This window comes from Protobothrops mucrosquamatus, unplaced genomic scaffold, assembly GCF_001527695.2.
Source record: "Protobothrops mucrosquamatus isolate PMUCROS unplaced genomic scaffold, P.Mucros_1.0 scaffold85, whole genome shotgun sequence".
Classification (NCBI taxonomy): Eukaryota; Metazoa; Chordata; class Lepidosauria; order Squamata; family Viperidae; genus Protobothrops; species Protobothrops mucrosquamatus.
This window is the reverse complement of record NW_015386462.1, coordinates 1097444-1110989: the sequence shown is the minus strand read 5'-3', so window position 1 is coordinate 1110989 and position 13546 is coordinate 1097444. Positions and strand designations below refer to the sequence as shown.

The following is a 13546-nucleotide window of genomic DNA, read 5'->3' as shown; positions in this document are numbered from 1 at the left end:
CAGAGGAAGATTACATATCAGGGAATTGAAGTTAACTTGAGTTTTATTGGTGTTTGCATCCATTTTGTGGATGGGATAGGTTGTAGCCCTTTTATGCCTTTAGGTTTCCAGTGTTCCTCACAAAACAGGAAAAAATCCTCATCATTCTGTCAAATGAAAATTAGCATCTAATTTATGTTTACCCTTCCCAGAACAGTTTGATCTCCCCCACCAGAAGATGGCACACTTAGGTTACTGATGCACTGTGAGACCTAATGCATCTGTTAAGCAACTATTTGTCACAGAATCACACTCCTTCTAAAATTAAAGCCCAGAGGATTGATTTATGCTTTACCTCCTTGCAAAAGTTCATGCAAGTGCAATATAAAACAAAGGCATACTGTAGTGAATTGAGCTCTTTTAGATCCAAATAATGACCATGACAGATCGTGGCTGATTTTTTTTAAAATAACATTTAAGGAATTTCTTATTTTAAATATAATCATTTGCTTCCACAGTCAGATTTTATAGTATTTGCTATGTAGTATAGTTACATATGAAAAGCTAATTAGAATGTACAATATTTCCTGGATCCCACACAAGAAATTAGAGTCTGCCTGAGCAGTTTCATTAAGTCAATGATCACTGCTTTATTTTATTACAACAGAGAAACAAAACACATTTCTGTCACAAATGGAATTCTGCACTGCAGGAAAATCACATACAAATGTTCACCAGCCAGTCTGTATCTGTTATTTAAATGTTCAGAAATGTGACCTTTCTGATTTTAGAAATTCATTTAAATCTAACTCCACTATTGACATTTATTTATTATTACTCTCCTTATATAGACACCTTCATTCTGCAATATTTTTTTAAAAAGCCATTAAGAAGATAAAACATTGATGAGATGAAGTAAACTATCTCCTCTTCCTTTTTAAGATGATGATAGAATGATCTTTTGCACCAATCAGTCCAAAAAGTATACCTCGGCATCATTGGTGATGAAAGTAGTCCAAGATTGCTTGAAGTATCAATAGCCACTATTTCCAGTAGTAGAACATGGAAATATCTCATCAAAAGACCATTGCTTTTCTCCCTTAAACGGCTCATATATACAATAACCGATGAGAATCCCTCTTTCTAGACTTCTTTGCCATTTGAAAGTTTAAATGTGGGATAAATGTATTGTAGCATCAACAAACAAATGCAAGTTGCAAATGGTCTACACTTCTGGATTGTTCCTATAGCCATGCTACTGCAGCAGAAAATGACCTTTCTGAAATTCGTGAGTTACAGGAAATGTTTGTGAGGGACTTATTCTTAATTCCCCTGCTGAACATTCAAACTGATTTCTCTGCTTTTATGCCCAAGAAACTACTTATTTTGATCTTTGCTTACTCAGCACTGCAGCCCCCAGATCTAAGGATCTATCTGTGCCCATAGCACCTATTCAGAACATATTTTCATTCCTCATAACTCAGGACACAATCCCTCAGAACTCATACAGCTTCTCTGGTCATTTCTCACTCTTTGTCTTGCTGAAGTCCTTCTGGCATAGTCCTTTTAGGTATTCTTATTCAGTTTGCTCAGTGGAAACTATATAGAATAAGAATTGCATACATTGCCACCATCAAAAGGATTATAGAACAGTGATGGCGAACCTTTTAGAGACCGAGTGCTCAAACTGCAACCCAAAACCCACTTATGCATTGTCGGGTGCTGGGTGGGTGTGGCCCATTGGGTGGGCGTGGCTGTGGTGGTAACGGCAGACTGGGTGGGACTAAAAAGTTTGATCAATCAATTCCAACTTTGCAAGATTTTGTTTTTCCACAAGAAGTTGAAATTGACTGATTGATTGAACCTTTTTTTTGTACACGGCAGCGGAGGCCTAAAGTGAAAAGGTTTTATAAAACCCAGCTGAAGGCCTAGGACTGGGGTGATGGTGTGCGTGCCCACAGAGAGGGCTCTGAGTGCCGCCTCTGGCACCCGTGCCATAGGTTCGCCACCACTGTTATAGAAAGAAAGGATTGCTTTTTGACCCAGATTGGTTTTATAGAGATAGGGTTTTTTTAATTTCTTCTTCTTTTTTTTTTTCCAAAAAAGTTTTATTGTTTTACAATAAAAAACAATTAAACATAAGTAAACACAATAGGAATTATAAGCCCCCCACCCCCCCNTTAGTTTTATTACAGTCAATAAGTAAGTCAGTTGATGTCAAAACAAAATCAATCCTTGAGAAAGACTCATGTCTATGAGAAAAAAAAGTAAAATCACGCTCATTCATATGTTGTGATCTCCAGACATCTACCAACTCCAAATCCTCCATCATTGCAAAAAAAGATTTAGGTAGTCTGGAGAGGGTCACGTCCTTAGAGGGTGACTTTTTATCTTTAAAAGTATCAAGTACCCCATTCCAATCTCCCATAACAATCAAAGATTTATAATCCATAGCCACAATTTTCTGATGTAGTTGTCTGTAAAATTGCTTTTGAGATGACAGTTGATTGGGGGCATAAACCCCCACTATTAAACACTTTCTTCCATTTAAATTTGTTTCCACCAGTAAAAATCTTCCTAGCAGTTATCATATTAAGGTACCATAATCCTATCATATTATTCATTATTTGCTTTTGTGTTCTAAATGTCACAGTATGTACTATGTCACATTCTGATCCTCTTGGCTCATGATTAGTTAGAAGCTTATGAGAAATTTGCTTTGTTTTTATGTCTGAATGACATTATTGTCATTGTCTGTTTTACCTATATTGTTATATTTTTATTTTCTTACATTTCAGCTTTGAGATCTTTCAGCTGCACATCCCAGTTATTCGCAACAGGTACAGAAAAAATATGAATAATCTGATTGCATGTCTCTATTGTAATTGCACTCCTATGCTGTCTTATAAATTAGGATATAAAATAGATCTGAGATCACATAAATTAAATCTAAAATTTGTTCTGAAAGTACTGTAATCTAAAGGAAACGTATTCTGCTGGCATGACTATTATTACAATGTGTGTGTGGGTATTACACACACAAACATTTTTAAAAGTGTTGAAGTTCTGCAATTCTAATTTTGATGTTTATTCATGCTTTATTGAAAACTACAGATGGGAAAAACAAACAATAGATATCATAACATTATTAAATAGAAGGAATAAATTGTGAGCTTTGGGTGTTTTTAGACAAACTTCAAAATAAACTCTATTAATCTTATCCTAATGTGAAATTTATTTTAATCCCTTTTCTAAACAATAGCAACAAATGCTTTGGCTTTTGATAATTTTATGATAATTCTTGCTCTAGCTCTACTAGTTTTTCTAATAATAATAATTTATTATTACTGCAGTTCAAGCCAAAAGTAAGAAAACCCTAGCTAAAAATGGGCTGAAGAATATTGTAGTGGTGGATGGTGTTCGCATTCCATTTTTGCAGTCCGGGACCTCGTGAGTATTAAATGTTCCCTAAAACCTCTTGGGCACTTTTGGGAAAAGGTATAAATAATATTAACAGAGAAACAGCCAAATTTAAAGTTTCTGTAATTTCTTTTTCAGCTTGTACTGCAGTTAGTAAAACAAAAGTATATTCTTCAGTAATTAATGAGAAGGTGTTTTTTTTCTTTCTCTTCTAATCTTCAGATATGCAGATTTAATGCCACATGACTTGGCCAGAGCAGCACTGATGTAAGTAGTAAATAAATAAAAGTGGAGCAATTTGGTTGTGATTTAGTTCATAGAGAGTTGTTTAGGGATGTTCTGCTTTGTTTTTTGTGCCTGAAGTGCCTTTTCTTCTTTCATCAAACTATTCATTTGTTGTGATCAGTAGAATGCTGCCATTCTTATTACCAATAAATATAGATGAGAATAATTCACCTTGTCTTCCTAGCGTACTTCAAATTCTTTCATCTTTATTTATATCCCACCTTTATTATTTTGATAAATAACTCAAGATATCGAGCATATCTAATAGTTCCTCTTCCTCTTTTCCTCACAACAACCCTGTGAGGTGGGTTGGGCTGAGTGAGTGTGACTGGTCTAAAGTTATCCAGACACTTTCATGCTTAAGGTGGGACTAGAATTCTCAGTCACCAGGTGAAATGTTACCTTAGATGGAGCTTTTGCTGAAAGAAGAAAAAATAATATGAGTTATGGACTGAGGATTAAAAAAGATTTGGATTTAAGTGAGGGGCTAAAGAGATTTGTATGACATCTAAGAGGGAGGGAAGATTATAAGATTGTAATTATCTATTAAAAATAAGTTTGGAGGTCGCTATATTGCCTAATTTGTTTTTTCTTACCTTGCACCTTTTTTCTTTTCTATGTTTTTCTTTAGATTTGTCTTTATATAAAACACTTACATGTGAATTTAAAAAATATTTGAGATAGAAATATCCTAAATTTTGTTGTGACCTGTCCTGTAAGTTCCAGGGCTGTGCAATGCTTTTGATTCAATTGGGAAGAAGTACTTTTCCCAAGAGCAGGAATACAGTTTCTCTCTGGACTCATTAAAATTGAATGAACTGAAACAGTTACAAAGTCCTTAGAACAGAGGTCGCTTTTCCAATGAATGGCAGGAATCTACTGTATTCACTTTTTCTTGCATTCTGAACCATTTTTCCCCAAACAGATCCAAAGCATTGCCCTAAAAATCACCTTGTGACTTAACTTATAGAATGAAAAGGACTGTTTTCCCAGTAATGAAATCTAGGATTTACAGTTGCAATGCCATGTAGAATCATATTTTAATTCAAGGACTACATTTACTATTTCGCTTAACTACAAAGCAAAGTGGATTATGGGCTGTGGGAGCAAAACTGCAACAGGCTGCAGCAAAGTATGACTGTTTCTAAGATAACTTCTGGGCCCACTCTGGGAAGCATTTAGTGAGGGAACAGTATTTTGAAACCTGCCTGATCCTTGATAACTTCCAAAATTAGGAAATACACAAGATAATTTAATCACTTAAATACAAAATAGCAACAACAAAAATCCTATCAAGATTTCTGTTGACTAGATTACCTAGACTGGTGTGTAACAAAATTTGGGTCAGGAGTTTTGGAAATGTTTGGATAGTCAGTTTACTATCTGATTCTCAGAGACTGCCTGAATAAGTCCCTGCAGTTTTCTTGGCAAGGATTTTCAGAATTGGTTTGCCATGGCTGTCTTCCTAGGACACGGAGAGGGAATGACTGGCCCAAGGTCATCCAACTGGCTTCATGTACCGTCTCTTGGTTTCTAGCTTGCCTTAACCGCAACATTAGAGTGACCCTCGTACTATAGATAGATGTGATTAAAATATCTGCTTACACCTAATGGACAGAATCTTGCCAAACTATAACCTTCTTTTTCTTCAAACTGAATAATCAAGTTCCTTCAGTCTGTCCTCTTAGGGCATGTACTCAATCCCCTCTATCATCTCTGTTATCATTCTTTAAAACACTCTTGATTTAACATTGAAGTGCCTTCTTTCTCTGATCTGTTCCCCCAGAGGCTTGGTGAATCGGACTGATGTGCCTAAGGAAGCTGTTGAGTACATTTTGTGTGGCACTGTTATCCAAGAAGTGAAAACAAGTAATGTTGCTAGAGAGGTATGTTAATCAATAGAAGAATCACAAGACCTGAGATGGGGTGGGGGATATGAATGGTGATGAGATGAAGGAACTAATTTTGAGTGGAATCTGGCTTCGGTAACTTAAAAATGGAGATGTACCTCTTTCTAAAATCTTGAAATACAATAAAACTTTTATGAATGAAAGAAAATAGACGTGTCTCAGGATAAAGTTGCAGGATGCAATCTGGGACGATCACCAGGACCAGAGGCTTAGTCTTCTGAGCTTTCAGACTCGTGCTGGAGCCCAAGAAAGCTTGGAAAACTAAACCTCTGGTCCCAGTGACTGACCCAAAGTGGATCCTGCAAAAACTTTTATTTAATGGTCCCATTTGGGGGAAGGAGTATCTGTTAAATTGCAAAGTTTGTTAAATTAGAAGAAGACATGAGTACATGTTTAAAAGATTGTAAAAATAGATAATACAGATAAATATAAATAGTTAAAAAAGGCTGGATAAAATGTAAAATATATCACAAATATGGTCTAATACCTTATTAAAAACTTGTCAAAACATTTTTGATTAAATATGGTTTGAACATCTAATCAACATCTTTGATTAGATATGGTTTTAAGTCTTTGGATAACACTGTCAAACATTTAAAAAGGAAAGGTAGAAAAACTAAGGATAAAAAATATATCATGACAATATAAAGAGAGATTATATATTAAGTTAGAATATAAGCTCTGAAATCATAATTTTGAATTTGGTGCAATTCCATGTTTAAAATTGTAGCCTATAAATGATTTCCAAATAAAACTGAATTTTTTTATCAAGATTGCTTTCAAAAATATCAAGTCATTCTAAACATTAAAACATACTTCCACATTTTGTGCATGCATTAAAAAGCCTGCCTGTCATTTTGCAGACTTTATGCACATGAAGGAATGTCTGCTTCTGCTTCCTGTTTTTTAAAACCTGCAAGGCTTGATGCTGTGTAAGTGCCAGTTTCTCTTATCACCTGCCACAGATTAGAGCTCCCTCCGCCTTTTGTCACTTTCTATGCTATAAGCCGGCCTGCAGGCCAGATGCATCACGAGGAAACTGTGCCCACCCCATTGCCGGCAATGGGGAAAAAGTTCCGATACGTCATGCGACGTCATGTGACGTCGCAAGTTTGACATGTCTGCTATAAGCCCAATACATGGTACTTTCTATCTACTGCCACCAATCTTCTTTCTATCCCGCTCATCACGGACCACCTATCACTTTCCCACCTTTGCCATTTACCTACAGGGCTCTCATCTTATTTTTTTCCAGTGCTTGCCTTACTGCTGATCTTCCTAATCACCTAAAAAAGGAGTGACTCCTGTTAAGAAATCCACTTATTAAAGTTAATGTAATTCTTAAAGCAGGCATAGCTGTGTTTTGTTTTTGATATTTAGANCGGAGGAGTTCTAACCTACATCGTCCACATAGGACGACTCGGGAACTCAACTCCTACCCCGGGCGGCTCACCGATCCCCTTATGCCCGGGGGAAAGGTATCAAACCGTTTGACAGCTGATGCTTGCTGTCAAAACGGCTTTTACACGAAAACAGGCGGGAGACAGCCATCAGCTGTGTCCGACGAGGTCGCCTGCACACTGGAAGTCTCCTAATTTCTTCTTCTTGATGTGATTTTCCTTTGGGAATTGTTTCTAATATCCTCAAGGATAGAGAAAAGTCATTTGCACTGTCTTATATCATAGCAATGGCATATATTTGATTTGTGGCAAACTTATCACATGCCTCCAGTGTAGCTGTACCCAGAAATATAAACATTTCCTCTAATGATCTTTTTGGTCTATTTAGGGATTGAGAAATTCCAAATAATAACTTATGCAGGATATGTTGCTCTGGTACATTTATGTGGAAATCCCTGAATATTGCTTCTAACATCTATTGCATGTTCAATTAACATATTTTTATTATATGCATGAGAAAATTCTGGAACCATCCTGTTGGAGGCAGCAAACAACAAAACAATTCCCCAAATACGGTAATAGTTTATTTCTTGTAATGTACTTGGAATGCATTTCAGTACTATTGTAATAGCACCAGAACAGAATTTAAGTAAAATATTAATGTTTCGATTGTACTGAGTAGGATTAAGATTAAACTCTTTGACTTTACAACACATTTATGTTTATTGAAAAGTGAATCCATTGCATTCAATTAATACAACTTTTAGGCGAATGAGCCAGTTCTTATTGAGATCCAAGGGATTCACAATGGGATTGTCCCAATATTTTCACAGGATCTAAATTTAGTTAAGTTAATATAGATCAAATCCAAGGAAATTAATTTGAGAAATTTTGCATCATTTCTTGGCATGTCATTTATTTATCTATTACCATCAAATCAGTTTTGATTCTTGGTAATTACATAAACTTGGCATGTTTTCCTGGCAACTTTTTCAGAAGTGGTTTGCATTTGTTTTCTTCCTTGGACTGAGAAAGAGTAGCTTTGTACCTAAGGCAGGATTAGATCTCACATTATATCTCCTTGTTTCTGATCTAGTGTCTTTAACCACTACATCAAATTGGCTTTCATACATCAAATTGGCTTTCATACTATAGTTGGGCTGCAAACATTCAGACAGCCATTAGATGCAGGAAAGATTTTCTGTATCCCTATCCTACTCTATCATGGCCAATTAGATTTCTGCAATTTCCCCCAACCATAATAAAATTATTTTCGTTGCTACTTCATAACTGTAATTTTGCTACTGTTATGAATCGTAATGTAAATATCTGATATGCAGGATGTATTTTCATTGTTACAAATTGAACATAATTAAAGCATTATATGTAATTCTATATTGTGAAATATTTATTTCTAATTACAAATAAATGAAATTTTGTCTTGAAGCATGGTGTAGCATGGGTAACAGTCTTAATATAACAACAGTAAACTACATTGCTACATTTTGCGACAGTATGTGTAAAAAGCCAACGTTAGTGCGAAGGTTAAGATTGCTTCTTTCTTACCAGATCAGAAATTCTCGGGGCAGTATTTGCAAGAGCACAATGCAAATGGCATGAATGAGAAGTATACAAATCCGTATACTAAGTCAGAATATCAGCAAATAGCCCGAGCCTGCAAAGATGAAGTGAGGAAAGCTAAGGCTCAAAATGAACTAAGGCTTGCGACCAAAGTCAAAAATAACAAAAAAAAAGCTTCTTTCAACATGTAAAAAACAAGAAAAAAGTGAAGGAAATAATTGGTCCATTAATGCAGGGCTTTTCAACCTTTTCACCGATTGTACCACTTTTAGAATATGGCAACATGCGAGTACCACCAGTCACCTAGCGAGGTGTCAAAAACTTGATGACCAAAAAAAATGGAAAAAAGTGATAAAGTACCAGGTAGTCCTTGACTTACAACAGTTTGCTTAGTGACTGTTCAAAGTTACAACAGCACTGAAAAAAGTGACTTATGACCATTTTTCACACTTATGACCGTTGCAGCATCCCCAGGGTCATGTGATTTACATTTCGATGCTTGGCAACTGATTCATATTTATGATGGTCACATTGTTCCAGGGTCATGTGATCGCCTTTTGCAACCTTCTGACAAGCAATGTTAATGGGGGAAACCAGATTCACTTAACAACCATGTTACTAATTTAATCCCTCTCTCCCTCTTTCTTTCTCTCTCCCTCTCTCTCTCTGTCTCCCTCTTTCTTTCTCTCTCTCTCTCCCTCTCTCCCCCATTTCTCTCTCCCTCTCCCTCTTTCTTTCTCTCTCCCTCTCTCCCTTTCTTTCTCTTTCCCCCTCTTTCTCTCTCCCTCTCTTTCTCTCTCTCCATTTCTCCCTCCCTCTCCCTTTCTTTCTCTCTCCCTCTTTCTCTCTCTCCCTCTCTTTCTCTCTCCATCTATTTCTCTCTCCCTCTCTCTCCCTTTCTTTCTCTCTCCCCCTTTCTCTCTCCCTCTCTTTCTCTCTCTCCCTTTCTCCCTCCCTCTCCCTTTATTTCTCTCTCCCTCTTTCTCTCTCCCTTTCTCTCTCCCTCTTTCTCCCTTTTTCTCTCCCCCTCTCTCTCCCTCCCTCTCTCCCTCTTTCTCTCCCTCTCTCTCCCCCTCTATTTCTCCCCCTCCCTCCCTCCCTTTCTTTCTCTCTCCCTCTTTCTCTCCCTTTCTTTCTCTCTCTCCCTCTCCCTCTCTTTTTCTTCCTCTGTCTCCCTTTCTTTCTCTCTCCTTCTCCCTCTTTCTCTCTCTCCCTGTCACTCTCTTTCTCTTTCTCTCTCTCTCTCTCCCTTTCTCTTTCTCTCTCTCCCTCTCTCTATTTCTCTCTTCCTCTCAAAGATCCTTAAAATCCTTACAAGTTATGCTTGGGTGGAAGACTTTTTCTTTTACAGATGGGGTGGGTTGGCAGACAAGTACTCAAAAAAAAAAAAAAGGAAAAAAAGTGTGAATAGGCGTCCAGTAGCTAGCTTGAAGTTTGAACGACTTCTTTCTCTTGCTACCGGCTTCTAGGAGGAGCAAAAGACATCCAGCACTGCAACCAGGCACCCTGGACTGGCCATTCCAGGGCTTCCTGCACCGGCTGACTTAGTTGTCTGCAACCTCCTGTTGTCGCTTGAGTGGGGGTGGAAGGGACATGGGCGGGAGAGATTCCTTCTTTCTCATCCAAGGAGGGAAATTATGTTGGACTGTCGACTCTGTGTCGAGCCCCGTGGGCCAAACATTTGTGGGCAGGCGGGAACCCGCCCACCAAGCCGCCACCTCCCCATCCCCCTCCATGCCGGTCGGCTCCGTCGCCAGGCCTCCCAGCTGACAAGTGCACATTCAGGGGGTCGCCAGCTGATGGATGCAGAAGATCGGCACTGTGGCAGCCTCCCAGCCACCCGCTTCTTCAGCTGGAGCAATTGCCAGGGCTTGCATGGTCGCTGGCGGTGGGGAGCGCGTCAGCGGCCATTGGGGACCATGCCAGCAGTTCTGTGCCACGGAGGCTTGAGGTGCGGGACGTGGAGCGGCACGGTGCCATGGGAGGTGGCAGGACAGGGGGGAGGGGTTACCTTCATCCTGCCAGCCGAATTCTGGAAGCCTGCCTGAATGAAGAATTTTAGGGGGAGTTGAAAGCGAGACAGGTTCCTAAGACCATCGGAAATATGTGTTTTCCGATGGTCTTAGGCGACCCCTGTGAAAGGGTCATTCGACCCCCAAAGGGGTCACGACCCACAGGTTGAGAACCGCTGCACTACACAATAGTGATGATGAGGATGGGATGCTGCTGGAAGAGAGCTGATGTGAGCTAAGAAACTGAAGTCACTGGGTGTCAGACCAGGCACAGAGTCCTGGTGGGACCATGTCCCCACCCTGCCTGCCAGTAAGACGCACTGGAGGTGCAGAAATCCTAAGGGATCTGTCCCTAGGATCAAAGGGCAACACAGCTCCTTCCGTAGCAGTGAAGGAAGTAACCAGGACCTCACAGAACTTCCGGAATGGCCGAACTTGGAAGACTCAACGAGTTTGACATCACCCATCTGGAGCAGTGGAGCTCTTATGTCTCCAGAGTAGACAGTTACCTACGGCGAACCAGGTCAGGGACGATAGCTTGAATGTGGCGACCCTACTCTGTGTATGCAGGCAAGCAATGTTCGACATTGCAGAAAACCTGGTAGCAGCGGCCAGCATTGAGTCAGTGACTTAGGCAGACCTTAAGAGAAGGTTGAAAGAACATTTTGAGCTGAAACTCTCCATAATAGCGTGGTGCCATGCTTTTGAGCAACGAGAGTAGAGGTCTGGAGAATCAGCAGCTGAGTTTGTGGCCGCACTTCGACAAGCTTCACGCCACTGTGAGTTTCCAGATTTGGAAGACTGCCTCAGAGACAGACTCGTTTGTGGTTTGCTGAATAGAGAGCTACAATAGCACCTATTCACAATGGAAAAACTGACCTTCCAAGACACTTTGAAGGAAGTCATGGCAGATGAGACTGCCGGAGGAGCAATGAAGGCTCTCCAGCCCAGAAAAACACAGACTAGCCCTGCGGCGATCCACCACGAGACCGCAGATGGACCGAGGGAGACCGATGAAGACAATGAGATCAATTGGTTGCAGAGAGAGCCACCCAGATGGCAACGCTCAACAGAGCAAACAATGGCTCCACAGAACTGTGCTAGCTGTGGAGGACAGCATAACAGGGCAGAGTGCAAATTCTGCACAACTGTTTGCCGCACCTGTGGGAAGCAAGGGCACATCACCAGAGTCTGTAGAGGTCACCAATGAGAAACGCGAACTGCAGCTCCACAGCAGAAAGGTAAATGGGCCCCAGTGCAAAACAAGGTTAAATACTGCTCAGGGAGGCAAAGTATCCAATGAACGGGAGCCAACGGCCCCTAAAGGAGAAATTAAAACTCCAGATTAAACTTCAAGGAGTCCCATGCTCCATGGAGCTAGACACTGGATCAGCTCTATCAATCATCTCATACAAGACTTTTGATTACATTGCAGACAAGGCAAAAGGCGAATTCCGCTCAAGCCATCAAGTCTCATACTAATGGACTTCCAGAATTGCCGTGTTTCCGTAAGGGGGGAAGCCACCGTTAGAGTTAAGTTCAAGGAGTTTGAGGGTCCCCTCAGCATTGTGGTTGTAGATGGACAGCGCACCAGCCTCGTTGGACTGGACTGGTTCAAAGCCCTGGGCATCTGTGTGACGGGTATCCATCACACGAAAAAAGCTGACCTGGCAGCAGTTTGCCAACATTATGCTGATGTTTTCAGCACGGAGTTGGGACAATACAGAGGGGTGCCCATTTCCCTCAATCTTGATCCAGCAGTCACCACAATTCGAGTGAAACCACATAGAGTGCCCTTCGCACTAAAGCTAAAGATTGACGCGGAACTTGACAAACTGATGCAGCAAGGGGTGCTCCAACCTGTGGACAGTAGCCTGTGGGAGACTCCCATAGTGACCCCAGTGAAGATGTAGTCGCATCTGTGCGGACTACAAGTGCACAATAAACAAGGCACTACAGCAACATGCTTACCCAGTTCCGGTGGTAAGCCGCATACTTGCCTAGCTTTAAGGAGGCCTGACTTTTGCTAAATTAGACCTTGCCCAGGCATACCAGCAGCTGCCAGTCAATGATACTACCGCCGAGGCACAAATCATCATCACACACAGAGGGGCATTCTAAGTGCGCCGCCTGCAGTTTGGGGTAAGCGTAGCCCCCGGGTTGTTCCAAAGCATCATGGAACGGACACTTAAAAACATACCCAGCATCTGCCCGTACTCTGACGACGTCCTGATTGCAGGACAATCAGAGGCAGTCCTGGTGGAACGCCTCCGGACAGTACTTCAACGTTTCCATGAGGCAGGATTAAAACTAAAAAAAGACAAGTGCCAAATTGGCCTGGACTCCACAGAGTTCCTGGGGTTCCAAATAGATGCTGCTGGAATCCACCCATCAGAGCCCAAATTAAAGGCAATTCAACAAGCCCCCAGACCCAAATCCAAGGGGGAACTGCAAGCATTCCTAGGCTTGCTGAATTTCTACCACTCATTCTTGCCACACAAACCTGCCCTGGCAGAACTACTTCACCATCTACTGGACAAAAAAGCGCCCTGGTCTGGTCGAGCACCCACGATAGGGCATTCAAGACAATCAAGTCACTGCTTTCCTCAAGCTCCGTGTTGGCTCATTTTAATGAAAAAATGCCAGTAATGTTAGCCTGCAATGCTTCGCCATATGGCATTGGAGCAGTGCTAAGCCATCAAATGCCAGATGGTCATGAGGCCCCCATTGCATATTACTCAAGAACTTTATCATCTGCTGAGAGGAACTATGCACAAATTGATAAAGAAGCTCTCAGCATTGTTGCAGGTATTAAAAAGTTCCACGATTTCTTATATGGGCGACTCTTCACCATCTTCACAGATCACAAGCCGCTGCTTGGCCTTTTTAGGGCTGACAAGAAGACTCTGCAGATCTTGTCACCGTAGATGCTGCGATGGTCAATTTTCATGGCTGCCTA

The 13546-nt window shown here is 40.7% G+C and overlaps 1 long non-coding RNA gene across 1 annotated transcript; it reads left to right on the top strand.

Moving 5' to 3' along the window:
- Window positions 1-2783: 2783 nt before the first annotated feature.
- Window positions 2784-5565, top strand: LOC107284418. Its single transcript, XR_001548811.1, has 4 exons — window positions 2784-2819; window positions 3333-3429; window positions 3622-3666; window positions 5471-5565. It is a non-coding gene; the product is annotated as an uncharacterized LOC107284418 (long non-coding RNA).
- Window positions 5566-13546: the final 7981 nt, after the last annotated feature.